Genomic DNA, 27,985 nt, shown 5'->3' with positions numbered 1-27,985 from the left:
CGTCACTGGTCCAAGTCTAGGTAAAGATAAAGGTTCCCCTCGCACATATGTGCTAGTTGTTCCCAACTCTAGGGGGTGGTTTCAAAGCCCAAAGCCAGCACTGTCAGAAGACATCTCCGTGGTCATGTCTAAATGCCAAAGGGGCACGAAACAATGTTACCTTCCCACCAAAGTTGGTCCCTATTTTTCTACATGCATTTTTACATGCTTTCCAACTGCTAGGTTGGCAGAAGCTGGGACAAGTAATGGGAGCTCACTCTGTTACACAGCGCTAGGGATTCGAACCATCGAACTTCTGACCTTTCTGATTGACAAGCTCAGCGTCTTCGCCATTTATAGATTTAGCCTATAAATCTATGTCTAAACAGATAAAACCAGTTTTCAGATGCTTTCCTATATTAAAACCTCCCTGAATATAAAGTGCTGCACATACCATAGAATGGATTGTAGTCAATATTTCTGCCTAAAATACTGGTTTGTATGGCATAAAGTTTAGTTTTAGGTCTGTTTAGATTTTTTTTTCCTAAGAGGGAACATTCAAAAGATAGCAGACCCAAAGACTTTTATTTCCTTTTACAGTTCAATTGCCCTGCAGCTGGCATATTCATTAGCCTTCCCACTGAAATCACTGTAAGGCAAAAGAAAAGCCTTCATACACATACCAAAAAATTGCGAATTAAACATAGCAAATTCAGTAGAGTTCAGCAGGTCACCTATTTTTCATCATGAATTCCCCTCTAGTCTCTCCGTGGGATTGTTCTATCCATAACATTTCCCTGCATTCTGACCTATGGGATAAAACTGCATCACTGTTTGGTTTGGTAGCTGAGGTGCCTCAGATAGAAAGTCCATACAGAGAGTGATGAGGACAGCTGAGAAGAGTATAAGAAGCTAAAACAAGGTTCAAAGAAATTACAATAAGGAGTCAAAAGTTAGACAGCCTGAATTAAACTCAAAGGAGTGGGATGGGAATAATCAGCGTGAGGAGTTCAACCAGAGGAGTGACAGATCTTTTCCTGACCTACAAATCTCTGCGTCTCTGTGTGATGCTTTCAATCCCTGCTCTAACACGCCTCATCATCTGGTAGGTTTAACACTGAATCTCTGATCCGCCAGCCTGCTTATCTCTTTATCAGATGCCTCAGCTTTCTTAAACACCCTGCACCAATTAATGGTGCTCTTCATTGTGCTTGAAAACAGACGGCCAGGAAATAAATTTTAGAAGAACCGACAAGCAAGGAAAAGTGTCTTACAGAGACAGAGGCAATGTTTACGCCAAGAGACAATGTGGCTTGTGTGATTTGGTGCAGATTTTGTGTACTGACTGGTCAAAACCTGGAATAATTTAAGGATCTGATCAATAGAACCTCCAGTGTTCTGTTACTTATTACCATTCTAGGAGCAAAGCGTTCCAAGATGATATCAAACACCAGCCTTCTATTCTACTACAGAAAGCATACTGATAGGACAGAAGTTGCCAACAGTGAGTCATTCATTGCTGAATCCAGATTTCACAACAGCGTGATTCAGTGTTTGCAAGAGCCAGGTTGACTGCAAGCTGCTCTCTGTCAGCATCATGATTCTTGGAATGCATTTCATCCCTTTGGCTTTGCATGCTATACACCAACACTATCATACCAGTGGTTCCCCATTATCACCTTACAATACTGTCTCTTAGGTATAAGGAATAAAGATATTATTTGCTGCAAAGTGATTGTGTAAACTATAAGAAAGAAGAAACCTGGAAGGTTATAACTGACCTCAAAACTCCAGCTGGAGAATTTCTCAGTTAAATCAGAGACTTCTTTATATAGATCTTCTTGATGTATCCCATCTACCTGTTCATTTTGGCCTTGTGGTTCCTCATTTTACCATTCATAAGCTGATTTCTTTTTCTCATTTTCACATCTGTTTGAGATTCTTTGAATAAAAAAAATCACAAATAATCATACATGTACACATTTATCCTAATATATGTATACAATAATATAGATATACTGTAGATGAGAAAGAGATGGAGATGGCAGGGATACAGATAGATGGACAGACAGGCAGACAATTTGGAAATGACTGGCTATTATCTTAATTTCTACCAAAATGCTGAAAACCAAGCCTGAAAACCATCACCCTTTCCTTGTAATAGGTTCTGTCACATTAAACATATGGATCCTGCTCTACACAAAAGGTGGGAAAAGGTCCAAAATATTGAATGGAAAAATGGATGACTATCTTCTAAGACCTGCTAGAAAATGTATGAGAGAAGAAGAGGAGGCATGTGGGCATGCAAGAGTTCCCCCCAGGGAGAAAAGGACCCCAGAGATCCTGTCTTTCCAAGGGAGGGTCGGCTTCAACATGACTTCTCTTATATTGCAGTTAAGCCAAAAGAACTGCTCAATACTATGGCAGTGTGGCAACATTGGGGTGTGGAGAAAATATTGCATGCAAAAGTCTCTATTGTGCAGATTTTAAGCAAGAAGGAAAGATATTCAATTGACATACAAAACTGCAGCATTCAGCAATTTCACATTGAAACGTGTGAAATTCTCTATTTTCTCCTCCATTCACACTTCCCTTCCAATGAGGTTTGTTTGTTTGTTGTTTGTTTGTTTGTTTCATTGTGATATGGGTATCAGCAGAAGCTTTCTTGCTGTGGTAGAGGGGCTTCAGGCAAGGATGGGGATTTTCACAGAATCCTTGGAGAAAAGAAACAATCTCCCCCCCCCCCCATGCCTTCTTATGTGCTTGGTTCAAGTCCAGTTGGATTCACAAATCAGTATGTAGAGAAAGGACATGTTGAATGGTTAAAAGAGAAAGTACAGGCCTTTGAATGGACCTGGAAAATTAAAGCCAATCGATGTTTGACAGCATTCAAGAAAAAATCTGGTTGATTTTCGTGAGTCAGGAGATAGATGCTTCTACTTCAGAAGGTAGTAAAGAAAAAGCCATTTACCCAACAAACTAAGCAAGAACTGAAATCTGTGCTTACATGTTCAAGAATTAAGGAGATGGGGGGGGGGGGACTGAGATGCTCATTTGAAGGTTTTCTTGTGTCCCCCCCCCCCCCAATCTTCTGTAAGAACTCAAAGAATATAAATCCCAGTCCAACAGAAATAGAGGGCAGGAACCCTGCAATCATGTCCATTCAGAGGGCAGGGCAAAATGACAAAACACGTCTTGCACCATTGTAATGCAGACTTCACTTCTTCTGCACACACATCCATTGCATGCAAATACATAAGGAAGAGAACTTTCATTGTGTCATCAGTATGACCACCTGTTGAAATCTCAATTTGCGGCAGATGTCCCAGCTTGCAATGGTCTAGTAGATTATAGAAGCAGGTGTCATTTTCAGTGTTCTCTTACGTCCAAAATAAAAATCCAAACTATACATCCTGTCTAAAAATTAGCACAACTAAGGGGAAGGAAAATTTTAGTTTGGTCTTCTCTTTACTGTGCTAATTATCCACTTACAAAATGTTTATGTTTGTTTGAACATAACAAGCAAGGGTAAGCAAGCAGAACTTGATTTCTAGAAATCTCTCCAACCCCCTGGTCATCAGTGGCCGTAGAAGGCATCTGTATTCTTTTCTTTGTAAAAAAAAAAGTAGACAGTTATGTCTGAATTTCAGGTTTACACTCATGTTGCAATGGTATGTGTGCATGAGGAAAACAGAGGGCATGCCGCATAAGCTCTGATGGGTATAACCAGGAGGGAATCTGAGAGTGAAGCAATCAACAGCATTCTGAAAAACTATTGTACCCATCCAGAAGGATATTAGGGGGCAGAGGGAGGTCTGAAATATTTTCTGCCCCAGCTGAAATCCAACCCATTTTCATACTTGCTGTTTCAGTTCCCCTGCTCTTATCAAATTTGGTACCATTATGTTCAATTTTCAGAGAGCTGTCAGAGGGAAGGAATTCTGAGCCCTTTGATATAATACCTTACCAATACTCTACAGGTAGTCCTCAACGTATGGCTACCATTGAGATCAGAATTTATGTTGCAAAGTGAAAAATTTGTTAAGTGAATTTTGCCCCATTTTATGGCCACATTTGTTAAGCAAATCGCTGCAGTTCTTAAACTAGTAACACGGTTGTTAAGTGAATACGGCTTCTCCATTGACTTTGCTTGTCAGAAGGTCGCAAAATGGATCACATGACCCCTGGACACTGCTACCATCATAAATGTGAGTCAGTTCTCAAGCATCCGATTGTAAATCACGTGACCATGGGTATACTGCAACGGTCATAAGTGTGAAGAAGGTCATAAATCACTTTTTCAGTGTCATTTTAACTTTGAACAGTCAATAAATGAATTGTAAGTTTGAGGACTACCTGTATTGTGTTGGAAGGATTAATGCAGAAAGGTTCCCTATGAATCAAGCTCAGTTGCTGGTGGCTTCATGGACTCTTCTTTTCAATGGGAGCTGGGGGGAGTACGGTATGGAATAATATGTCTTCTTCTAGGATGTTTTTCAACTCCTCAATCTAACTTGCAGCTGGGAATTCCCCAAATGGCTTCCAAACAAGTAATAACCAGGCTCAGTCATGTTCAGCTTCCAAGCCCAGACAAGGTCAGCCAGCAAAAATATATTTTGCATTTGATTTTGCAACACTATTGGAAATATTACAAACACACGTACATATTTCATAGTTATACCGTATATGTACATAATTAAATACAGTATATGTGGATGTATCTCTCTCTCTCTGTATGCATTTGTATGTGTATGCATGTACAATAAATAATAATAATAATGATAATAATAATAATAATAATAATAATAATAATAATAATAATAATAATAATAATAATAATAATAATAGTAAAATAGCAGAGGAGGGGAATAAAAATAGCAGAGGAGGGGACCTTGGAGGTCTTCTAGAAGACCTTGGAGGTCTTCTAGTCCAACCCCCTGCCTAGGCAGGAAACCCTATACCGTTTCAGACAAATGTCTATCCAACATCTTCTTAAAGACTTCTAGTGTTGGGGCATTCACAACTTCTGGAGGCAAGCTGTTCCACTGATTAATTGTTCTAACTGTCAGGAAATTTCTCCTCAGTTCTAAGTTGCTTCTCTCCTTGATTAGTTTCCACCCATTGCTTCTTGTTCTACCCTCAGGTGCCTTGGAGAATAGTTTGACTCCCTCTTCGTTGTGGCAACCCCTGAGATATTGGAACAATGCTATCGTTTATTGTTTGAAAGGTAATAATATAGTTGCTATGTATAGGGAGAAATTCATCTGAACATTTTAATTTCTTCCTCCCTGAGTCTAGATTGTCACTATGAGGTACATACCAATCAATGATGCCACACTTTTTCATTTAAGTGTTATTATAGAAATATTTGAATACTTCATCCGTTTAGTTTGAAAAAAAATACGTAGGGGAAATCTAAAACAATCATTTTAAAAAAAAAACCCAAAGAGGGTGATAAAATGGCACCAATGTGGAATCTTATTAATGTATGGTCTGAGTGGTGATAAAATCATCCTGCTGATACATTACTACGTAAAACATTCCTCTCAAAAAGACAGAAGGATATTGAGATATCCAACGTCTGACAATTGCAAGGGAGGGCTTCCATTCTGCCACTCACATGAGTGAATTCAAACCAATTTGAATAATGATTAAATTAGAATCCTTTTTCTTTTTAATCTTCCCTGATATATACAGGAGGGGTGTATTTCCTATCCCAGAAGGGAAAAAAATAGAGAGACAAAATGATACTGCCTAATAAAGGTTTCAACTGTGTCTACTGCATATGCCTAGGAGCTGGAGATCATTCTAAATGCCTACTTGAAGACCAAATATGAATGATCAAGGTGTTCTTGACAGCATATGAAATAAATAAGCTGCTATTTGCAATTTTATCCTTCCGGCTAAGACGCAGTTATGGTATTATCTTTCCTACTTTGCTAGACTCTGAGCGCTCTAAAAGCTGTGATTATGGTTGCATTTTGCTGTCAGATTAAGGCCGGAGAAAATATGGGAAAATTAGACTATCAATGTACTAAACTCAGTTACCTCAACCAGGATGAAGAATTTAGAACACAATTCTCCTTATATTAGACATTTGCTTTTGAAATTATCAATGGAAGCATCTTGGTGCAGATAGGATCAATTTAAAAAACTTTATTCCTAAATAATCTGGTTATACATCTCATCTTTTAAATAAAATTATTCTTGCATTTATAGGTAACAATTGCAGCCTACTGTATCCCAGTGACGTGTGGTAAGGTTTATGGCTGGTGAGGCTGGTGACGTCATCAGGAAGGTGGGGAATGGGACCACGTGTGCAGGAGGCTGAGGCAGCCTCAGCCTCCTACACACATGGTCCCATTTCCTGCCTTCCTGAGTCAACATGCAGGGGACCACGGAGCGCGAGCCGGCGGAGCTCGCTCCGCAGTCCCCTTCATGTTGACTCAGGAAGGCAGGGAATTGGACCATGAGTACCTTTTCCCTTTCCCCTTTTTTTTTTCTTTTCATGATGAGAGTGGTGAAGCTCTGTCTCCCTTGCCTCCTCTGACCGCACATCCCTGCTGTATTGTAACAAGAAGCTTTGCTTAATTATATGGACAAATGCCTTGGAGTTTTATTTATATTTATTTATTTATTCTTCGCATTTCTAAACCGCCCCCTCTCCCAAAAAGGGACTCGGGGCGGTGTACAGTCCACACAATAAATAACAAATAAAATACAAATATAAATAGAACTATAAATATACGTATATATGTGGAGGAGGTTAAAATTAAGAGTATTGTACAGAAGAATAAATATGAGGCTAAAAGCCCTAAAAACAATTAAAACTAAAACATTACCCTTAAAATAACCACATGAGAATATACTACCAGGAGTTCATAGATGTAACATTTATAATTATGCCAGGCCAGCTAATCGGAACAGGTGACTCTTCAATTTTTGTCGGAAGGAGCGGAAGTCCGAGGTGGTTCTAATGTCAGGGGGGAGGTCATTCCAGAGGGTTGGGCCTATCACAGAGAAGGCTCTACTCCTTGGCGCCGCCCGTTGGCATTGCCTAGTGGACGGCACCTGGAGAAGGCCCTCCCTGTGAGAGCGGATTGGCCGCAGGGATGTATGTGGGAGGATGCGATCCCGCAAGTAACTAGCCATGGAGCGCTTTAAAGATAGTAATCAGGACCTTGAAACGCACCCGAAAAACCACAGGTAGCCAGTGCAGCTCGCGCAGGAGCGGTGTTACATGGGAGTATCTAGACCTCCCCATGATAACCCGCGCGGCTGCGTTCTGGACTAGCTGCAGTCTCCGGGCGCGTCCCAGGGAAGCCCCATGTAGAGAGCATTACAGTAGTCTAGGCGAGACATCACCAGCGCATGAGTGACTGTGCGTAGGGCATCCTGGTCCAGTAGGGGGTGCAATTGGCGCACCAGGCGAACCTGGTGGAACGCCCCCCTTGCCACGGCTGCCACATGGTCATCCATTGACAGCCGGGCATCTAGGAGGATGCCCAAATTGCGCACCCGTTCCACAGGGGGCAGTAGCTCGTCCCCTATGGCCAGCGATGGAGTCAGCTGGCTGAACCGAGGTGCCGGAAGCCACAGCCACTCAGTCTTGGAGGGGTTGAGTTTGAGTCTATTGTCCCCCATCCAGACCCCGACGGCTTCCAAACACCGGGACATCACTGCGACAGCCTCGTTGGGGTGGTTTGGGGTTGAAATGTACAGCTGCGTATCATCAGCGTACAGAAGGTATTCAACCCCAAAACCACGGATGATCTCGCCCAGCGGCTTCACATATGCATTGAACAGAAGGGGCGAGAGGACCGACCCCTGCGGCACCCCACAAGAGAGTGGCCTCGGGGTCGATCTCTGCCCCCGTCAACACATATTGCATCCGGCCGGAGAGGTAAGAGTCGAACCACCGTAACACGGTGCCTCCGACTCCCATCCCCTCCAGCCGGCGCAGAAGGATACCATGGTCGATGGTATCAAAAGCCGCTGAGAGATCTAATAGGACCAGGATAGAGGAACAACCTCTATCTCTGGCCCTCCAGAGATCATCAACCAACGCGACCAAGGCTGTCTCAGTGCTGTGCCCGGGTCGGAAGCCGGACTGGCGTGGGTCTAGATAATCGGATTCATCGAGGTGACGCGGAAACCGCTGCGCCACCACATTCTCAACAACCTTCGCCAAGAAAGGGAGGTTGGAGACTGGACGATAATTAGCTAGCTCCATTGGGTCGAGTGAAGGCCTCTTGAGTAAGGGCCTCACCACCGCCTCTTTCAAGGCGGTAGGTAAGGATCCCTCACCCAATGAGGCGTTCACCAGGCCCAGAAGCCAGCCTCGTGTCACCTCCCAGGATGCCAGTACCAGCCAGGAGGGACACGGGTCCAATGAACATGTGGTGGGTCGCAGCCTTCCACGCAACCTGTCTAAATCCTCGGGGGCAACAGAGTCAAACTCCTCCCAGAGTGGACTCACAAGACTCACTGTTGACGGCCCGTCCAGACCACTGGAGGGGGCCCATCCGCTCCGGATCTGAGCGACTTTGTTCTGCAGATATTCTCCAAACTCCTCTGCTCTACCCTGTAAGGGTGCCCCCCGCGTCTCTTGTACCAAGAGGGAGCGGGTGACCCTAAACAGGGCGGCAGGGCGGTTATCCGCAGACGCAATAAGAGCGGCACAATGTCTACGTTTGGCCGCTCTCAATGCCACAAGGTAAGTCCGTAAATAGGCTCTTACCTGTGTTCGGTCAGACTCAGAGCTTGAGGACCTCCACCTGCTCTCTAGACGTCTCCTCTGGCACTTCATCACCCTCAGCTCCTCGGTATACCAAGGAGCCCGGGTGGGTCGCTGCCGTAGGAGAGGTCGCAAAGGCGCAACCCGGTCCAAGGCCCCAGCCGTCGCCCTATTCCAGGCGGCCACTAGGTCCTCTGACCGAGCGCGGGCCAGGGCTACAGGTAGCAGCCCAAGCTCCGACTGGAACCTAACTGGTTCCATCAGATGCTTGGGGCGATACCAGCTTGGACAAACTGGTTCCGCCTCCTCGCGGTGGGGGGTAGCGCCAGGGAAGTCTAGACGGAGACAAGAGTGATCTGACCATGAAAGGGGAGTAATGTCTAAGTCCCCTATTCCCAGATCACTCGTCCACTGCTCAGATACAAAAACAAGGTCCAGTGTGTGGCCACCTTCATGTGTGGGACCCTGAATTAGTTGGGTCAGGCCCATGGCTGTCATGGAAGCCATGAACTCCTGAGCCACCTCGGATGCTGCTCCCGTCGACGGCAGGTTGAAATCCCCCATAACCAAAAGTTTGGGGATCTCCACCGCCGTCTCCAAGATCAGCTCGAGGAGCTCAGGCAGGGCTGCTGACGTATAGCGAGGAGCCAAGTATACAATCAGCAGACCCCACTGCCTCCCTGGGCCCCATTTCACACCAAGTGACTCACACCCGGGTATCTGAGAAACAGTGAACTCCCTCGGCTCTAGACCATCCCGTATAACCACCGCCACCCCTCCACCCTTACCCAGGGCCCGAGGCTGATGAAATGCATGGAAACCTGGTGGGCACATTTCCATGAGGGGCAAACCACCCTCGTGACCCAACCAGGTCTCTGTTATTCCTGCAAGGTCCAGCTCCCCCTCAGAGATCAACTCATTAATGAGGGGGGCCTTGTTGGTCACGGACCTTGCATTGCAAAGCATCAGCCGCAGGCCCTGTCTCTGTAGATCCCGACCACCTAGGTTGCGGGGGTTGGTACAAACGACCGGGCGTAGCCAGCAGCCACGGTCTCCCAACCGACCTTGTGATCTTCTCTTGTCCTCGCATCCCCCCCTCCCGCGACCGTTGTAATAAAACAACCCTCTACTGGAATAGTTTGTTCCCTCTCCCCCCCCACTCCGCTCACTTCCCTCCTGGACTCACCTGTTCATGTGGCACTGGCTTCCCTCCTGGCCTGGTTATCCCCCCCCCTTCCCAGAACCCCCTAAAAACAGTATAAAACATTTTGCTAAAAAGCCCCTCAGCTTCCTCTTCTTCCACCTCTCGGGGTTCACGAACCCGTCATCAAGGCTGGCCCTTGAGAGAGCCAAGGGCCATACCTGCGAGAGAGGGGCCTCCCGCAGGCGAAGCAGGTCTGTCCTCGAGTAAATTGGTAGGTTGTTGACCATCCCGATAGGGTAGGGGTGCAGATGATATAAAAGTTAATAGTTAAAAACCAGTGGGCTAGAGTCTCAATGGAGGGCGGAGGGTTTTTCAATGTCCAGGTGGTACTTAGAACTTGGAGAAAAAAGGGGGGGGAGAGCAAGCCATGGTTAGATATCCCAGATGGTGGGGGAAAGGCAAAGGTGGTAAATGGTGATAAAGGATAGGTGATAGTTCCATTCATCTGTTTCATGGTGGATGTGGCCCCCCTGATGGATGGGGGGTCATTCTTGGCCCAGCTGCTTGGCTCCCAGTGTTAGTCCGCTCGAGCCAGCAGGGGCCGGGGAGAGGAATGGGAGTAGCCAGGAACAAGTAGCCAGGAATGACAAGATGACAAAATATCCCAAGGGGTCCCTGGCTGCAGCTTCCTCCATTCAACCATCGTCGCAGCCATCTCCCCTTGTCTCTTCCAGCAGCCTCCGGCTGCCTCCCAGTCCTTCTCACCTATCAGATGTTTTCCTGTTTCTCTCCCTCGGGTCCTTCGATGTCTCAGGGATCTCTCCGGTGCCTCCAATGCCTCCGGAGCCTCTCACCCCCTTCTTCTCACTCTCCTTCAGCTTTTCCGGCTCTTTTCTGGCTCTTTTGGGGTTTTTCGGTGTTTCTCGGTGTTTCTCGGCGCCGGCACCACCGGCGCAGCTGCACCGCGCCGTCATCATTGATTTTCCTTGCCGATGGCCGTTTGCAGCCCTCCAGTCCTCTCCTCCCTCCAGTCTTCACCGACCACCCTGGCGGGCCAAAACAAGCCCGAAACATGCCTGGGTGGTCGGGCTATTGAACTCTCGGCCCCTCTCGGATGATACGGGGGCCGGCAGCAACCCTTAACCGGGCGGGAGCTCCATGGTGTTCTTGGAGCTCAAGAGACGCCCGCCATCATCATTGGAAGCTCCTCCTCCTTAATGGAAATTAACATGATCCATTAACAAGTCTCCATTAAGACTTTGATCATGGGAATTTATTTCCTCGAGTTGGCGCCGGTCACGAGTTGCATTAAAACAGTCATAAAAATCTGCAAATTATATCTACCATGTTTCCCCGAAAATAAGACAGGGTCTTATTTTCTTTTGACCCCCGAAATAAGCGCTTGGCCTTATTTTTGGGGAGGTCTTATTATTTTTGAGGTGCAGGAGGCAGTGAGAATGGTCACCTCATGGTTGCTGCTGTGTTGCAATATTTTCGGGGAGTGCTTATTTTGGAGGGAGGGCTTATTTTAGCGCATGTGCTCAAAAGCCCAATTGGGCTTGTTATCTGGGGAGGTCTTATTTTGGGGGAAATAGGATATATATAATGGAAACCTTTTTTTTTCAAATAAACATTCTGTTTATTATAAATGAATAGCAGAGCTTTTTTCCCAAATATTTTACATTTAAAATGGAAGAATTGTCACAGATTTGTTATCAATACAATAAAGGACACATAGTTTCTTTTGTTTGACTTTGCTTTTGTTTGTCTAATCTTGAGGGTGCCAGATAAGGTTTTCTTGAATTCAAAATAGTCTTTCATTCAGGTACGTATATGTCAATGGCCACTACAGGTAGTTCTGACTTACAATCACAATTGGGACCAGCATTTCTATTGCTAAGCAAGCAGTTGCTATGTGAGCTGCACCCAATTTTACAACCTTTTTGCCAAGGTTGTTAAGCAAATTACTGTCGTTAAGTGAATCATGTAGTCATAAGTGAATCCACCTTTCCCGATTGACTTTGCTTGTCAGAAGCTGGCTGGGAAGGGCACAAAAGGCAATCAAATGACTCTGGGATGCTCCACCATTGTAATACATGCCAATTGCGCCCAAATACATGTGCCCAAATTTTGATCATGTGACCATCGGGATGTCTATGGAGATTCTCAGTCGTCCAGGTCATGGTTGTCCCAAAGAAGCAACTGGACTTTCTGGTTTTTCTTTGAAAATCTTTCACTTCTCATCCTTCAGCTCTGACTGGATGGTCCTTCCATTCCCCACCATATAGCCAGAACTAAAGAAGCTTCTTGGATGAGAAGTGAAACGTCTTCAAAGAAAAACCAGGAAGTCCAGTTGCCTCTTGAAAAAACACCTTTGGGATGACTATGGTATGCTGTGATTGTTGTAAGCTACGTTCCCTCTAAGGTGCGCGGCTGCGCTAGCGCGCAGGTGGCAAGAAAACACCGCGCAGCAGTTTTCAACTGCCGCGCAGTGATTTCTATTGCCACAGGCTTTGGAAGCTGGGGAGGTCCTTTGCAGGCAGCTAGAACGGGCCGCCTGCAAAGGACTTCCCCAGACTTGCTTTGAGGAGCACGGGGCGACTGAGGCTAGTTGTGAAGCCCCAAAGCCCCCACCGCCACCGGAAGAACTGCTGCCACCTCCTCCTCATCCTCCTCTAACAGGCAGCACTGCCGGATTTGCCGCCCGGCGCTGTGGCTGAGATGAAGCCGGCAAAGCTCCAGCCGGCATCTCCGCGTGTGGCAGCGGCGCCTCCCCTTTGCTCGGAGCACCTGAGCTCAGCGCTGGGTTACCCCTGCCTGCCCCCTCCACCTCCTCCGCCGTGCTTTTGAAGAGCCATGAGGCTGCGGGAGACAGTAGGAAGGCGGGGAGGGAGCAGGGGGGAAAAAAGCCTCATGGTTCTTCAAAAGCACGGAGGAGGAGGAGCGGGCACGGGTTACCCAGCGCTGAGCTCAGGAGCAAATCTGGTGGTGCTGTTGGAGGAGGAGGAGGTAGCAGCAGTTATTCTGGTGGCAACTCATCGGCAACTTCAGCAGCAGCCCTGCCCACAATGAAGAAAGCAGAGATGGAGCAGATCCACGCAGATGACGTCGCTGCAACATGACTGGAGGAGGAATTCTGGGAGTTGAAGTCCACAAGTGTTAAAGCTGTCAGGTTTGAAGAGCTCTGCATTTTTTTTCTAGGGGTGGAAGGGTCTTGTAACTTGACAGCTTTAAGACTTCCATGCTTCAAATGCCAGAGTTCCTGAGCCAACAGGACTGGAGGAGAAATTCTGGGAGTTGAAGTCCACAAATCTTAAAGCTGTCAGGTTTGAAGACCCCTGGGGGTTTTTTTCCCTAAAGGGTTAGGGGTGCAAGGGTCTTGTAACTTGACAGCTTTAAGAGTTGCGTGCTTCAAATGCCAGAGTTTCTGAGCCAACATTTTGGTTGCTAAGCAGGAGCGTTGTTAAGTGATACTGATATTATATAACACTTTGAATTAAGCGGGTACCTTGAAGAAACATAACTTTGAATTTCAAATAATACTGATTTCGTTGTTGTCTTAGGTGACATCTGTGAAAAAAATTCGGGTGCTCAGGCATGAAAATGTGCCGCTCAAACACTATACTTTTCTGCTCACATCGAAAAAAAATTAGAGGGAACATTGGTTGTAAGTAGGAGGACCAGTCATAAGTCACTTTTTCAGTGCTGTTATAACTTCAAACAGTTGATAAATGAATGGTTGTAAGTCAAGGACTTATCTGTATATCCATTAGGAAAGTTCTTCATGTATGGGAAGCATGTAACAGCACTTAGCAAACCTTTGTCTTTCTTCAACAGTGCAAAAGAACCATATCATGAAAACTGTTGTACAGAAAGAAGACGTGAGCAGTTAGACAGTTGTACAGAAGCTTTTCCTGTCTTCCAGATGTGTTGGGGTGTGTGCATCTTCAAAAAAAACCTTTGCTTTGTGAAAAGCTTGAACATTAGAAGCAAACCATGAAATGTATGTTATCTTCAAACACCTATGTGGATGAGTGATTTTTGCTTTCTGGACATGCTTTACAAAATCTAAACAATCCACATTGAAGCAAACCCCTAACAATCTGCAGAGATTTAATTACAATTTGCAGCTAGCAAGGATGGCTGCAGCTTCTGGAAGTTGCAGCTAGCAAGGATGGCTGCAGCTTCTGGAAGTTGTAGTCCAAACACATACAAAGAACACTAAGTTGTTTCTGCTGTACAGAAACAAATTAGCTAAATCTGAAGTTGGCACTGGGGAAACCACCAAGCTTTTAAATATCACTTGAAGGTAGGCAAAGTGAGGACAAATCTCTGGTGGGATGTTATACTCCAAGGCTTCTCTGAAGCAACAGAGAAGGCCTGTCTCCTGGTCCCAGTAGAAGGTGGTATTGTTTATTTGGTGGAGTCAAGAGCAGGGCAAACATGTAGGAATAAGTAAGACAGGCAGACACTATAGATGGTCTCTCAAATCCTAGGCTCGAAGAAGACATTTGCCTGGAGATCTGCCGGCTTGGGCTTGGAATGAAATTCGAACACGATCATGAACAAGTCGTGTTTGCTGAGAACTAACAGAAAGAATCATTGGTTGGTTTTACTCTGCTTTGGTACACTTTGCAGATCCTGTGGATGGTAGTGTGTGGCATAGCTTAAGATCTGCTGGACACAGAGGTAAGGAGGGGACTCCCAATGTATTGTCTTCTGCTATATTTCCTACTGTGCACAGTGTTGATAGCCACAACCGTTGTAAGCCTAAAGAGAATCTGGGACACATTTGTCCCATTGCCTGGAACTGAGTTGTGCAATAAGAGAGTTCAATCCATCACACTCAAGATAAGGAAGACAGAGAGAAGGTTGAAGGGAATTGGCTTATCTGAAATCTTGAAAGTTAAAATCATGGGGAGTTTGAAAATGCAACACTTTCCTTAAGGGAGGGGAAGATAGAATGCAAAGATATCAAACTGAAGTTTTGAAATCATCCAGATATGCAGGCTTACTTCTAAATAAGAAATATAGAAAAGAAACAATTCCATAGAAGTAAATATTAATGAGAGCTGAAATTATAAACAATCTTCCCACTATATTTTAAAGGCACACACTGTATACAGCCGTATTTGATACAGCAGTTACCCTGGGAAGATGTTATTAAATCTTTTGGGCAAACTGCCTTTAAAATAAACTCTGCCCTCATTAAGCGGCTCTCCCACTTACTGATTGATGTATGGGTGTGCAGTCTACCATCTGCAATTGGCCTTTAGATTGCTTTGATGAAATTGATAAAGGTACCACCTGAAAAAATAAAACTGACTTGTGCAATCAGTTGCATATTTGGAATACTGCATCCAGTTTTGGTCACCACAATATAAAAATGATGTTGAAATTCTGGAAAGAGTGCAGGGAAGAACAATAAACATATGAAAAATGGTTGGAGGAATTGGATAATTCCAAAACACCAGATGGCAAGATACAAAACAATGGATGAAAACTAAACAAAGAGAGAAGCAACTAGAACTAAGGAGAAATTTCCTGACAGTTAGAACTATCAATGAGTGAAACAGTTTGCTTTCAAAGGTTGTGGGTGTTCTATCACTGCAGGCTTTTAAAAAGAAACTGAACAGCCATTTGTCTAAAAGCATATAGGGTTTCCTGCTCAAGCAGGGGGTTGAACTAGAAGACCTCCAAGGTCCCTTGCAACTCTGTTATTCTATGTTCCTCTATCATGATTGATTGTCTGGTTTGCAAAATGTATACCATAGTACAGGTATTTTTGGTACAGGAAAAATTGTTCTACAGTAACCACTTTTTACATTTTAGTGGGTAATTCCCAACTGTTTTGTTTCTAGCCTGAAGTTAGAAAACATTACCATTATAATAATACATTTTTTAATTATGTGCTTTCCCCTCTTCCCCGCACTTGTTCTCTGTTTCTTTATCTGTTTTTAATGTTCTTCTTCCCTTTGTTTTACAAAGGTCATCAATCCAGGACCTTACGAAAGAGAAGATATATGCATGTTCACAAAACATGCAATTAGTTTGTCAAATGCCAAAATTTCTTTATGAGAAATGCCAAGGGTAGGACTACCTCTTCCGCCTATTAACATCTCTCTTCATCTCTCATTTCTTCTTCTCCTTTTAAAGCAGAACTGGAAGCTATCGTTTTGATTCTGCCTGTTAGCAAAGGCATTTGTTATCACCTGTCTCCAATAATTGCATGTTTTAAATGGGTTTCTATCGTAAATTACAAGCCACGCAGATTCGCCTGGATGGAGAACACATTGTACTGCACACCCTGCTTTACATACTGTAGCATATCATGAACTGCAAGGCAAAGTCTCTTTCCATTAACACTTAGCCCTTGAGATTATTGGGCCACCTATGGCCATTAAGGACCTGGTTTGCAGGACCTGGAATGTCCTTTGACCACAAGTAACAACAATTGGTTGCATTTAAATTTTGGTGATCTTGAACTGAATAAACATTATGGCCTTTTTTTTTTTTTTTACTGCAAATTGGTTACATGGTTTCTCACCATGATGAGACAGGAGCATACAAAAAATGTCACACAAGCCACAAAATAGCCTAACCATTTGTTTTTAAAGGTGAGGGGAATCTATATATCCCTAGTATCACCCATTATGCGTGAGTGTCGCTGTGCAGAATGCAAAAAATGAGGTAAGAAAGGGTACAGACAAAAAATCTCAGGAGGAAAAAGAATGGAAATTATAACTTAGTCTGACTTATAGCATTCATAAGACCTCTCTATACGTTTCTATTTCTGAAAATAGTATTTGCATCCACCACTTTCATATACCCCTCCACAGTGCAGATTGCCATTTGCTTTTTTTTAAGGTTCTCCTTCTTTTTAGGTTCTCATTAAACTCCATCAACCACAACTTTTTTTTATGCTTGTTTTGTGATTTGATTCACTTTCAGACTGTCTATACATTCAAAGATGCATGCTTCTTCTGTAGGTCGTCACCCCATTTTTGTAATGAATTAAATTTCATTGGTAATTTTTACCTCATCTCTTCTTGTTATGTTACACACATTTTGTAAATTATTATTTCCCTGCCATCCACTGTCTTCCATGTTTCTATAACATTCCTTCCCTATAGAACAGGGGTGTCAAACTTAAGGCCCAGGTGCCAGATCCAGCCCATGGAGTGCTTAGATCTGGCCCGTGGGGACGCCCTGGAAACAGCAAAGGACTGGCCTGCGGTGCAGTGGTGAGTTATGACCAGTACCCCCCGGTACGAGAGTACCGGTGCCTGGTGGGAGCACCGAGTACCATTCCAGTACGGTGCTCCGGAGGGTCCACCCACCTGCCCGAGTTCCTTACCGGTATTTGAGCTCTTTGGCACTTCCGCGTACACGCATGGAGCATACGGTGACTGCACGTCTCTCCACCGAGCAGCTGGAGCATCACGGAGGCGTCACGGAGCTTTACAGGAGGTAAGGACGCATGCGTGCGCTCTGTGTGTGCGCGCGTGTGCTGGCCGTGTTCATGTGGTGGACGCCGGGCCCCGTTGCACTGTACTGGTTGCAATGGGATCCAGAACCCACCACTGCTGCGGTGCCTCTGCCAGCAAAAACAGAGCTCTATTTTCACTGGCGGAGGGCTGCAGGAGGCTGTTGCAGCCAAAAACGGAACTGGAGGCAATGGATCCCCCAGCCTCACCCAGGCCATCACAGTTGCCCTCTGACACAAATGGCATCAAGCTGGCCATGCCCCCCCCCCAGCAAAACACAACCCTGATGTGGCCCTCAATGAAATCAAGGTTGACATCCCTGCTGTAGAAGGATGCTCTTATACACATCCATTTAGTTTCTTGAAACAAATATATATTTCTGCCCACAAACCATATACTACCTATAATCTTTCCACCAGCATCTAAATGACTAAGAATATTTTTCATCCACTTTCATCATTCTAACAAAATATGCTAATTCACCTCCTTGCTGTAATTTATACAAAACTTCCCTTGTATACACAGTATACATAGTCTTTAATACAGTAATTTTCACATCCATGCATCACATAATCTATCTAACATCCATCAAATAATTTGAATTCTGAGAACATTGTGGTATAATCTACCTACAAAAGTACATGTACATTTGTGTCTCTAACCAAAACATCTCCAAAACCACCACAAGGATTTACATAGCATATCATGAACTGCAAGCTGAAGTCTTTTCCCATTAACATTTAAATTAGCAGGTGAGTACTTGAAGACACAGAACTGCCTTTCTAGCCCTTATATCCATAAATACAAAGAATGCATTGGAGTTGGGTGGTTAACACATTTAAATAAATACATAAACAATAAATGTAAATAAATAAATTAGTTAAACAATGAAGGGGACATTGTGTATCTCTTCTTTCCTGGTTAATGTTGAATCATTCAAATGAGGATGAGAGGAGATTGTATGCTTACAAAGAAAAACAAAACAAAAATAATGCAGTCAAAGTGTAGTACAGTAATGATTAAAAATCTAAGAAGAGTTCAACATGTGAATGCTTTGTGGAATGTATCACTATTACACTTTGCACACATGTGCAAAAGAGACGAAGCTTACAGTGCTGCAACACTGCTTTATTGTTTTAATGAAAGGGGCAACATAAGGATAGGAAGATATAGAGATATATACTGAATGGTATTAGTTTAACTCGATTTATCTATTTTATTTTATTTTATTCTAGGGGAGACACGATAGCATGTCCAATATCTCAGCAACTGGCACAAAAAAGAATGAGTCAAGCTATTCTCCAAAGCACCTGAGGGTAGGACAAGAAGCAAAGGGTGGAAACTAATCAAGGAGAGAAGCAACTTAGAACTAAGGAGAAATTCCCTGATAGTTAGAACAATTAATCAGTGGAACAGCTTGCCTCCAGAAGTTGTGAATGCCCCAACACTGGAAGTCTTTAAGAAGATGTTGGATAACCATTTGTTTGAAGTGGTGTAGGGTTTCCTGCCTAAGCAGGGGGTTGAACTAGAAGACCTCCAAGGTCCCTTCCAACTCTGTTAGTCTGGTCTATTCTATTTTCCTTATCTCTTGGCTATAATTTCCTTGACTTCCTAGTTCTCATGCCTCTTCTGCACATTGCAGAGTGTTCCTCCATTTAACTAGACGTACCCGTTTATTTCCCTTTCCTTCATTTGCAAATTAACAATAACGGGCAGCAGGGGGAGGAATGTCTCAGTTCTGTTTGTAATAATTCCAGCTTTGAGCTCTGAACATAAATCGCTCTTGCTATGCCATGGAGCATAGCTTTGGGAACCAGGGTTGATCTTCAGAAAAACAACAACAACAACAGAAGGAAGCTAAATTCTTTTGGCCCAAATGATCTCCTGTCACATTAAAATTCCAAAGGCCCACAGTGAGGATGTCTCGTCTCCTACATTTTTCAGTGCTGAACAGCTGTTTATTTCATCACATATCTTATACCACGGTAGAGAAACAGATACTGATGAGTTTTCCCTGTGCTCTGGCTAGAAAAATAGCTGGTTACAATGGTCAATTCCTTTATCTGAAAACCCACATTCACAAAAGAAGTGCAGGTGGATTTCTTTAAAAGGTATCTGGTATTCGGATTCATTATTAGGTGATACAGGTAGTCAACAACTTACGACCACAATTGAGCCCAAAATTTCTGTTGCTAAGAGAGACATTTGGTAAGTGAGTTTTGCACAATTTTATGGCCTTTCTTGCCATAGTTGTTAAGTGATTCACTGAAGTTGTTAAGTTAGTAAGCTGTGGATCTGGTTCCCCACTGACTTTGCTTGTCAGAAGGTTAAACAAAGTGATCATATGACCTCCCCGACAACACTACAACTGTCATAAATATGAGTCAGTTGCCAAATGTCTGGATTTTGATCACGTGACTATGGGGATGCTGCAACGGTTGTAAGTGTGAAAAATGGTCATAAGTCACTTTTTTCAGTTCTGTTGTAATTTTGAATGGTCATTAAGCAAACCATTGTAAGTCAACCTACGTGTATTCTGAAAGTAAACATACACCCATATTGTAGTCTAAATTTGCACACAAATATTTTTCTCTCTTCTTTCAGCGATGACAAGACAAGGCTTTGTTTGGAAAGACTAATCTCACTCCCCAACCCAACACACACAACCAATTTACATTTTTTGTACAATTAAGAGAGTCTCTGCAGACGTCACTGCAAATGTGGTTTATTTATTCAGGATTAGTTTGATCTTCTGATTATTTTAAGCCTCACTTTGATATAGAAAAATAAATTGTATAATATAATAAAGCCAACATTGTAGTTTTAATCAATAGTTTCCATGAAAATCCTGTCATCACTTCATGATTCCAGAAGCTATTAAAGCCCCTCAGTAACAATAATTAGGAATTTACATTGACATTTGTATTTGTTGATTCAGGTTTTTTTTAAAAAAAACTCACAGATTTGTCTGTTTGATAAATGTGACCATTGAAGCAAAATATCACATTAGGTATAATGTGGCTGTTAATATAATAAACTGTCATTCTGCCTTTGCTGTTAATTAGCACTTTCTGTTTAATATTCTGTAAAAACTAGAAAACCAACCAAGACATTAGATATGATATTATACTACCATACCAAAATAAACTACCTTTAAACAAAATAAAGAGAAATAAGCCAGATAGATTAATGTTTCAGTCAGCTAGTCTAAGCCAAGAAGATTCCTGAATCTTAAGGAATATTCCCTAGATATTTCCAGCAAAATAATATATTTTTGTTCTACTTCTATTAATTCTTCTCTTAACATTAATAAGATAAAACAGCATTCAAGAGCAAAATATTATAGTATTATGTTGAAACAAGCTCATTGCTTTTACCTGTAGTGGGTGGGGAGAAGAAATAAGTCCTCCCCCTCCCAGGAATACCCCATTTTGATTGACAATGAAAATTTTAAATCTAGGGCTAGGATAACTCTGTATCAAAAAAGGGATGCTTAACTAAGCAGCAACCATGTAAGGTTACCCAGCTTCTCCCTTTTGCTATTTTAATGGAATTGTATAATATGGTCTATCCAATTAGCAACTACTCTACTATAATGTGTAAATCATTAGTGTGGTTGCTGCTGTTAAGAGGAGTTGGGTGAAATCAATTTAGCAAGAAAAGTGGTTGTTAACCATTTTATTCTTACACACATGGATTTTTTTTGGCCCAGCAATTTATCATCTATCCCAGTAAAATACTTGCATACTTCTTCTGGAATCACCTTACTTTTCTACATTCTGTCACATTCCTATTCAAAGCCTTAGCATGAGACAGAAGACCATCAAAGAGAGGCGTGTCTGTCTTCCTCTTTCCTTTTAATTTTCTTATTCTCTGAGTCCCTGTTAGCTAACCTGCTCTGAAAAACATTAGTTGGTTTTTCACTCTGTAAGCAGGACTTTCGGGGTGGGGAGGGGGTAAATAATCCAGAAACCACAGTATTCTGTCTCTAATGTGTAATATACAATGGAAGAATTGATTTCACCCAACTCCTCTTAACAGCAGCAACCACACTCTCTCTCTCATTTAACCCGTAAGATGAAAGTACTTGCATAACATTTAACATGCTCTCTACATGGGGCTCCCCTTGAGATTCACCCGAAGACTACAGCTAGTTCAGAATGCGGCCGTGCGGGCTATCATGGGGAGTACCAGGTACTCCCACATAACACCTCTCCTGCGCGAGCTGCACTGGCTGCCTGTGGTTTTTCGGGTGCGTTTCAAGGTGTTGATTACCATCTTTAAAGCGCTCCATGGCACAGGACCTAGTTACCTGAGGGATCGCATCTTACCTCATACATCCCTGCGACCAATTCGCTCCCACAGGGAGGGACTCCTCCGGGCGCTGTCCACTAAGCAATGCCAACGGGCGGCGTCCAGGAGTAGAGCCTTCTCTGTGATGGGCCCAACCCTCTGGAATGACCTCCCCCCCCAATATCAGAACCACTACCGACCTCCGCTCCTTCCGACAGAAACTCAAGACCCACCTGTTCCAATTAGCGGGCCTAGCCGATCTATAGTCCCATTTTTAACCTCCTGGCAAACATTCTATTCTGGGGTAGTTTTTTAGGGGTAGTTTTTAATGTATCTTTAATTTTAATTATTACTGTACAGTTTATATGTTACCTCCTCCATCTATATTTATGTATTTATATTGTTGTTTTAATATGACTGTACACCGCCCCGAGTCCCTTCTGGGAGAGGGCGCGATTTATAAATTAAATAAAAGTAAAGTAAAGTTAATATTATTCTGTATCGTTATAAGCCAGCCATTTCTCCCCAAAAACTTTCCAGTCCATATCAATTTAGATTAAATAAGCAGAATTTTTGTGTCCTCCCATTCCCTGAGGCCTTGGTCACCTGCTGTAAGAAATTTGCACATGTTTATACTAAACTATGGGTTGCTTAAATGAAGTTTATGGCACAACCCTAATTTTCTGGGTTGACATAAAGCATCATCTAGAAATCCTGGGTTCCATTTCCAAAGCTTAGTAACACACCGAACCCCAGTGAAACAAATCGGACTATAGCTAAGCAAGATAAGTAAACCGAACCTGAATTTATGGGGATGGATTAGGATAGCTATAAATTGAGTATTGCATTGTAATGTGATGATGCTCATCAGAAAAGAAAAATGATTTTTAAATGGTGAACTTTTTGTGTTTCACCTTTGTTGTGTTGGTATGAACTCTGTTATTTATTCTGAATTTGCAGTGTGTGTGTATATAGCTTCAGTCTGACCTTTTAGAATTATTTGGTGTAAACTGAACAGTGGGAACGTTAAGGCTTCAGGAAATACCATGCTGGGATGTCAAACCTCTCAGATTCCAATCAGCCTCCCACCTAGGAGAAAGTCCTAAGGCAAAAGACCATTCCTAATTATAACAACAGATCTGAAGTCCTTCCCAATCACATCAATTCTCTAACAAAGAGGAAAACTCACTGGACCACATTACTCAATCTCACACTTCAGTATAATGTTACCTCCCTGAATGCTTCATTTTATATTATGTCAAAGTAAGGTTAAAATTAAACATCTGGTTCTTTAAAAAAATGTAAAAATTGACAAGAGTTATCTCATAGGTCCTCATTTAACTTTCACTTCAGATCACATCCAAATGTTTTGGGTTTTTTGGGGGGGGGCAGTTGCGCTGTGTGACTGATTGTAAAACTGTATAGACCTATAATTTACCCAAAATTATCAATGTTAGCATACAGCTGAAAAATAAACAAGGCCTCCTGTTGCATCTTTAAGAATTGGTTGCTGTAAATTATGTAGGCAAATCCACTTCATGAAACGCTTGATGCCAATAAGGAAAATAAAACTAATTGGTATAAAAATTTTGTTGAGAAAAATATGTATATATCTTTCACTCCAACTTCAGACAAGAAATAGGAGATGTTGTTCACTTTTAGAAGTACAAATATTAAACAATTGCTGATGAAATCTAATAAACAATCACTTTTCAGGGTGAGCAACAATATTTATATTTAAATGAAAAATGTAGAGATGTATATATGAATATACTTGGATTGCTGCTTGCCTGGCTTCTTAGATTTTTTGAAATTGCTCAAAGTATTTTAATTTTTTAATCTTAGAGGATTTGAGATCTGTAAATATAGAACTCAAAAGCTACTCAACCTTATTGTTGAGAGGATCAGGACACTTTCATAAATAAAAGATTTGATGCAACAACAGCATTACAATTCACAATTATATTGGCATCAAAAGAAAAAGTTAAATCTAATAGTAGTGAAGATATGGTCTAATGGTCTAGAAAGGAATGTTTGAGAGAAATGGGACAATCTGAAACATTCTGCTATTCCTTTTTTAGTCCTACAGGAAATATTTGTTTCTTTTGTTTGAAGGCTCTTCAGACTGATTAATGATACAAAACCATCAGGAGGAAGAAGAGGTTCTTTAAGATGCCCATCAACAACAAGAAAACAAGTCAGCAATCTAAGCTCACACACTGGACATCTTCATGCCAATTTTTCTACTCTGGTGAAAACTAATATATTGTATTTAAATTATACTTCTCATTTCTCAGTGTGTCTCCAATCACATATATTTACATATGTAAAATATCCTCATTCTTATTGACACATTTTCTATGTGTTGATGATACAAAAACAGCCTGTTTCCTGTTTTGTCCTAGAAGAACAAGAACTTACTTGAATGTTGAGGTCAGAGTTCAATTCAGAAAGGAAGTTGAACATAACTGATTTTCCAAACTTACTAGTGAAAACTTCACTAGGAATCCTTTAAAAAAAAGAGTTTTCTGTTCATCAAACTGTTGGCTTCAAAAGTTCCTGAAGATGATGCTAAAATGGATGGGTCAAATGCTCTGACCTGTGACATGTAACAGCTCAGACTAGATTCCCCTTTATGGCATTCCATTTTTAAAAATCGGTATGGTACTCAGAGTTGAATCGCAGAACATCTCATTGTCCTGCAAAAATTATATACAGATGAGGAAGCCACAGTATGGACAGAGCCTGTGTGGTTACTATATCTGGACTGTAAACTTCAGGGAAACATTAATTGGCAGCAAATGGATACAGAAAACTTCTTGTTCTCATCTAACCACTATCCAGAATTTTGCAACCCAGATAGGATAATCTAGAAATTGCTGCTTTCTGTGTCCAGGAATCTAGAATGCCTTCCATTTGATTTGCTTTAGAATTCATCAGACCTGAAAGTAAATTTGCTATACATTATTCATTTAGTGCAATTTTCTCTGCCCTGCTTTCTCCTTTCAATGTGTGATAAAAAAAAGAAAACACTTATGAGCAGGGCTGCCTACCAGTCCAGCATCTCTAAATGCATATAGATCATCCTGATTGACTTTAAAAAGGATCACAAATCATGTTTGTTATTCTTGCACAAAAACGCCTAGGAAGGGCTTCGGGAACAAATACCCTCCAAATGTATCATCTAGTCACATTTAGATAGTGTGGCACTTGTGAATAATAGAAATTATAGTCCAGCAGCAAATGGCCAATTGCTGGACAGAAGGATTTGCCTAAATTTGGATATATTTCTTACCTATCAGTACAAGCTAACTTCTAGCTTGCTCATCAATTCTCATTTTTTATTTATTCTGTTGGCTGACTATGGGCCATCTTCCCTCCCCAATATGAGTCAATGTTACCTAAAATCATACAGCAGGAGATAAGATCATGACCCTTCCAACCCAACCTGTGGGTGTCTTTTGATTAAGAAACTTGATTTCAAGTTCCTGGACTGCGTAAGCCAAGTCTGACTTAGAAAATTGAGAAGTTTAATGACTGCCCTGTTAAAAGGCTGTTTGAACTTAGAATAGTGCTGAAGCTGAACTTTATGACTGGTCCTCACACTTACAACCATTGCAATGCCCCTATGTTCACACGATTGAGATTTGGGCCCTTAGGTGTTTATGATCATCACAGCAACCCATAGTCTCATGATCACCATTTGCAGACTTCACTGCCAGCTTCCAAAAAACAGAGTCAATGGAGAAGCCGGAAATAAAATCATTGTCTTACTCATGTGTGACTCACTTAATGACCAAGCAGAAATGGATTCATACATCCATCACAGTCTTCACTTAATTGCATTGCACTCATGTCGGAAGCACTGAGGGACTTCCGGGTTGAAAGAACCTGATGTTCTGACCGAAGCTTCCCAAGAGCATGAAGCAAACTCCTTGTTCTGGCAAAAAATACCTTTTATTAATTTACTGTGAATTCTGCTCATTCACATCCAGCAAAGTCTTTCAAGGAGTATTTACAGTCACAGACTTTATTTGGCTTGGAGAGCTGACAGGCCAATATATCTGCAAAACTTGGCAAGGAGTCTCGGAGAGACCAACAGCCAATTAAGCAAACTAATTGTCTCCTGCAAACTCCACTCCCCTTTTGCTCCTCTTTTATTTCCTCTGGGAGGAGCCACTCATCATCCACCTGTGGCCTTACTCCAAAGTTGACCCATTCTTTAGCTGTTCCCTTCATCTGGCAACTCTGCACATGTGCACACTGAACAGGCTCCAGCTGTTCGTTTGCCTCACTGATGTCTGACTCTGAAGGCAGCTGATAACTGGCATACGGCTCTGACCATCTCTCTGCCTCTGACACAGAGCCCTTATCAGAGTCTTCCCCAGACTCCAGGACTGGCCCATGTTCCTCCCCAACCTCCTCACTATCCGAATCTGCCACCAGTTCCGCTGGCTGTTGGTGAACCACAACACCGGATTATCCAATTACATCACCATTGTCCAGGGGATACCCACTTGGGGACTAATTTCATGTCCCTGGTAGGAGCTGGAGTGAAGGACGACAGCCCCATGGAAGCTTCACTTAATGGCAGCAGGTGATTTGTTTAATAGCCATGGTGGAAATGAGATACGTCTGCCATAGTCACATGATGTCTCGCTTAAGAATCTCATTGCTTAGCAACAGAGTTACAGTTTCCAACTATGATCATTATGCAAGGACTAACTGTACCTAGTGTAGAATTGGTAACTGATAAATGTGTTGATTAGTGATCTTTGTATTTGCATTAGCCACATTGTGTTCTAAAAGTTTTCAAAGAGTACCCTACATAAAAAAACATTAAAATAGCCAAGCAGGGAGCAACCAGTTGAACTGAACTGGCTCAAAAAAGAGTCACAGCTGGCACACTAGTTGTAATTGTGCAAATATGGCCCTTGCCACAGCTGTCACTTGCATAAAATGACAGCTGAGGTTCAATGAACATATTCAGATCACGTATCAGATCTTTCAGGGGAAGTGCAGTTCTGCCCCAAACAAGTTACATCATAGTCCCCTGATCTGCTTAGGCCATTGAGTCCAATGTTCAGCGTACTCCTGCAATCTAAATTAAAGAATACCTTCTAAATAACAGTCCAGGATCTACTTGAATTCACCCAGAAAAAGAAGCTTTCCGCATCTTTAAAGCTTTTTTTTGTTTTGTGTGCAAGCATCAGTGAGCCTGAATGTTAATGAGTCCTTCTCTGGAAGATACTGACAAAAGTATTATATAACAGGAGTTTTGTCAATAATATGGCAAAATAGACTTGTAATCCCCAGATCACTATCATCTTTGTAGGTCATCTTTGGTTTGCCACATCCTCACAACACACAAAACAACTAAAACCCTCCAAGACATCTTAAGTAAATCAAAAGACTCAGTCACCCAAGAAGAAAAACAGGAATCATGTACAACATACAGAGTAAGGACTATAAAAGCTACTATGCAGGATAGACAGGCAAAAGATTAGCAGAGTGTATCTATGAACACAAACTAAAAGTCATAAGACATGAAAAGTCCTTAATCTCATAACACATGGACAGAGTTAACCATAGTTCCAACTGGAAAACTGTGAATATCTTAGACCAAGCCAAATCCAAAAATGCTAGGCAATTCCTGGAAGCTTGGCATTCAGACAAATCAGCCATCAATCAACACATAGAGATGCTATAAGCCAGGAGTCCCCAACTGGGCATTGAGCCCTTTGGAACCATACTGCAGAAGTGGTTTGTGACACCACCACCCCTTGCCCGAGCAGCAGGCAAATCTGGCCATGCACGCTCCATTTGGAGCTGTGCATACACAACGTTTGACCACCACTTGCACAGAACCACCCCTCTCCCAAGCTGGTCTGCAAAGCTAGAAAGGTTGGAGAACTCTGCTGTAAACCACATTTACACACCATTTAAAAGTGACACTAAAGAAAACTAAGAACGAAATAAAAAGACCAGAACACATCCTCTCCAGCAGCCTACACCCAGATAAACAGGGATTAACACCAGAAAAACAATCAAGCAGAAAGCAATAATCTAACCAAGAAACTACCAAAGAGAAAGCCACACCCCCACCAACACTTGCAGGGTAAGTTACACTACAGTATATAAACAGGGATCAAACACCACAGTTCAATTGCACTGATTTTACCTAGTCAGGTAATGAAACATCTGCAAGCAAACATTCAACTTCAGAGAGAATCAAGGACTCCACAATTCAGCCCTGAGCTAAATATACTGTATTCTCTTCTATTAGAAATATATTTAATCTCTTACAAGAAGGATTAAAGGCTTTCCAAAATGCCTCCATTCATG

General features: G+C 42.5%; 1 long non-coding RNA gene across 1 annotated transcript; it reads right to left on the bottom strand.

Annotated features, from left to right (window-relative positions):
• Nucleotides 1-702: 702 nt before the first annotated feature.
• Nucleotides 703-27,985, bottom strand: LOC309388348. The gene is made up of 3 exons (XR_014174762.1): nt 27,947-27,985; nt 1,761-1,920; nt 703-788 (listed from the first exon to the last, which is right to left on the bottom strand). It is a non-coding gene; the product is annotated as an uncharacterized lncRNA (long non-coding RNA).

The sequence above is a fragment of the Natrix helvetica genome (assembly GCF_964273705.1).
Source record: "Natrix helvetica genome assembly, chromosome: 2".
Lineage (NCBI taxonomy): Eukaryota > Metazoa > Chordata > Lepidosauria > Squamata > Natricidae > Natrix > Natrix helvetica.
This window is presented reverse-complemented; position numbering and strand designations above follow the sequence as displayed.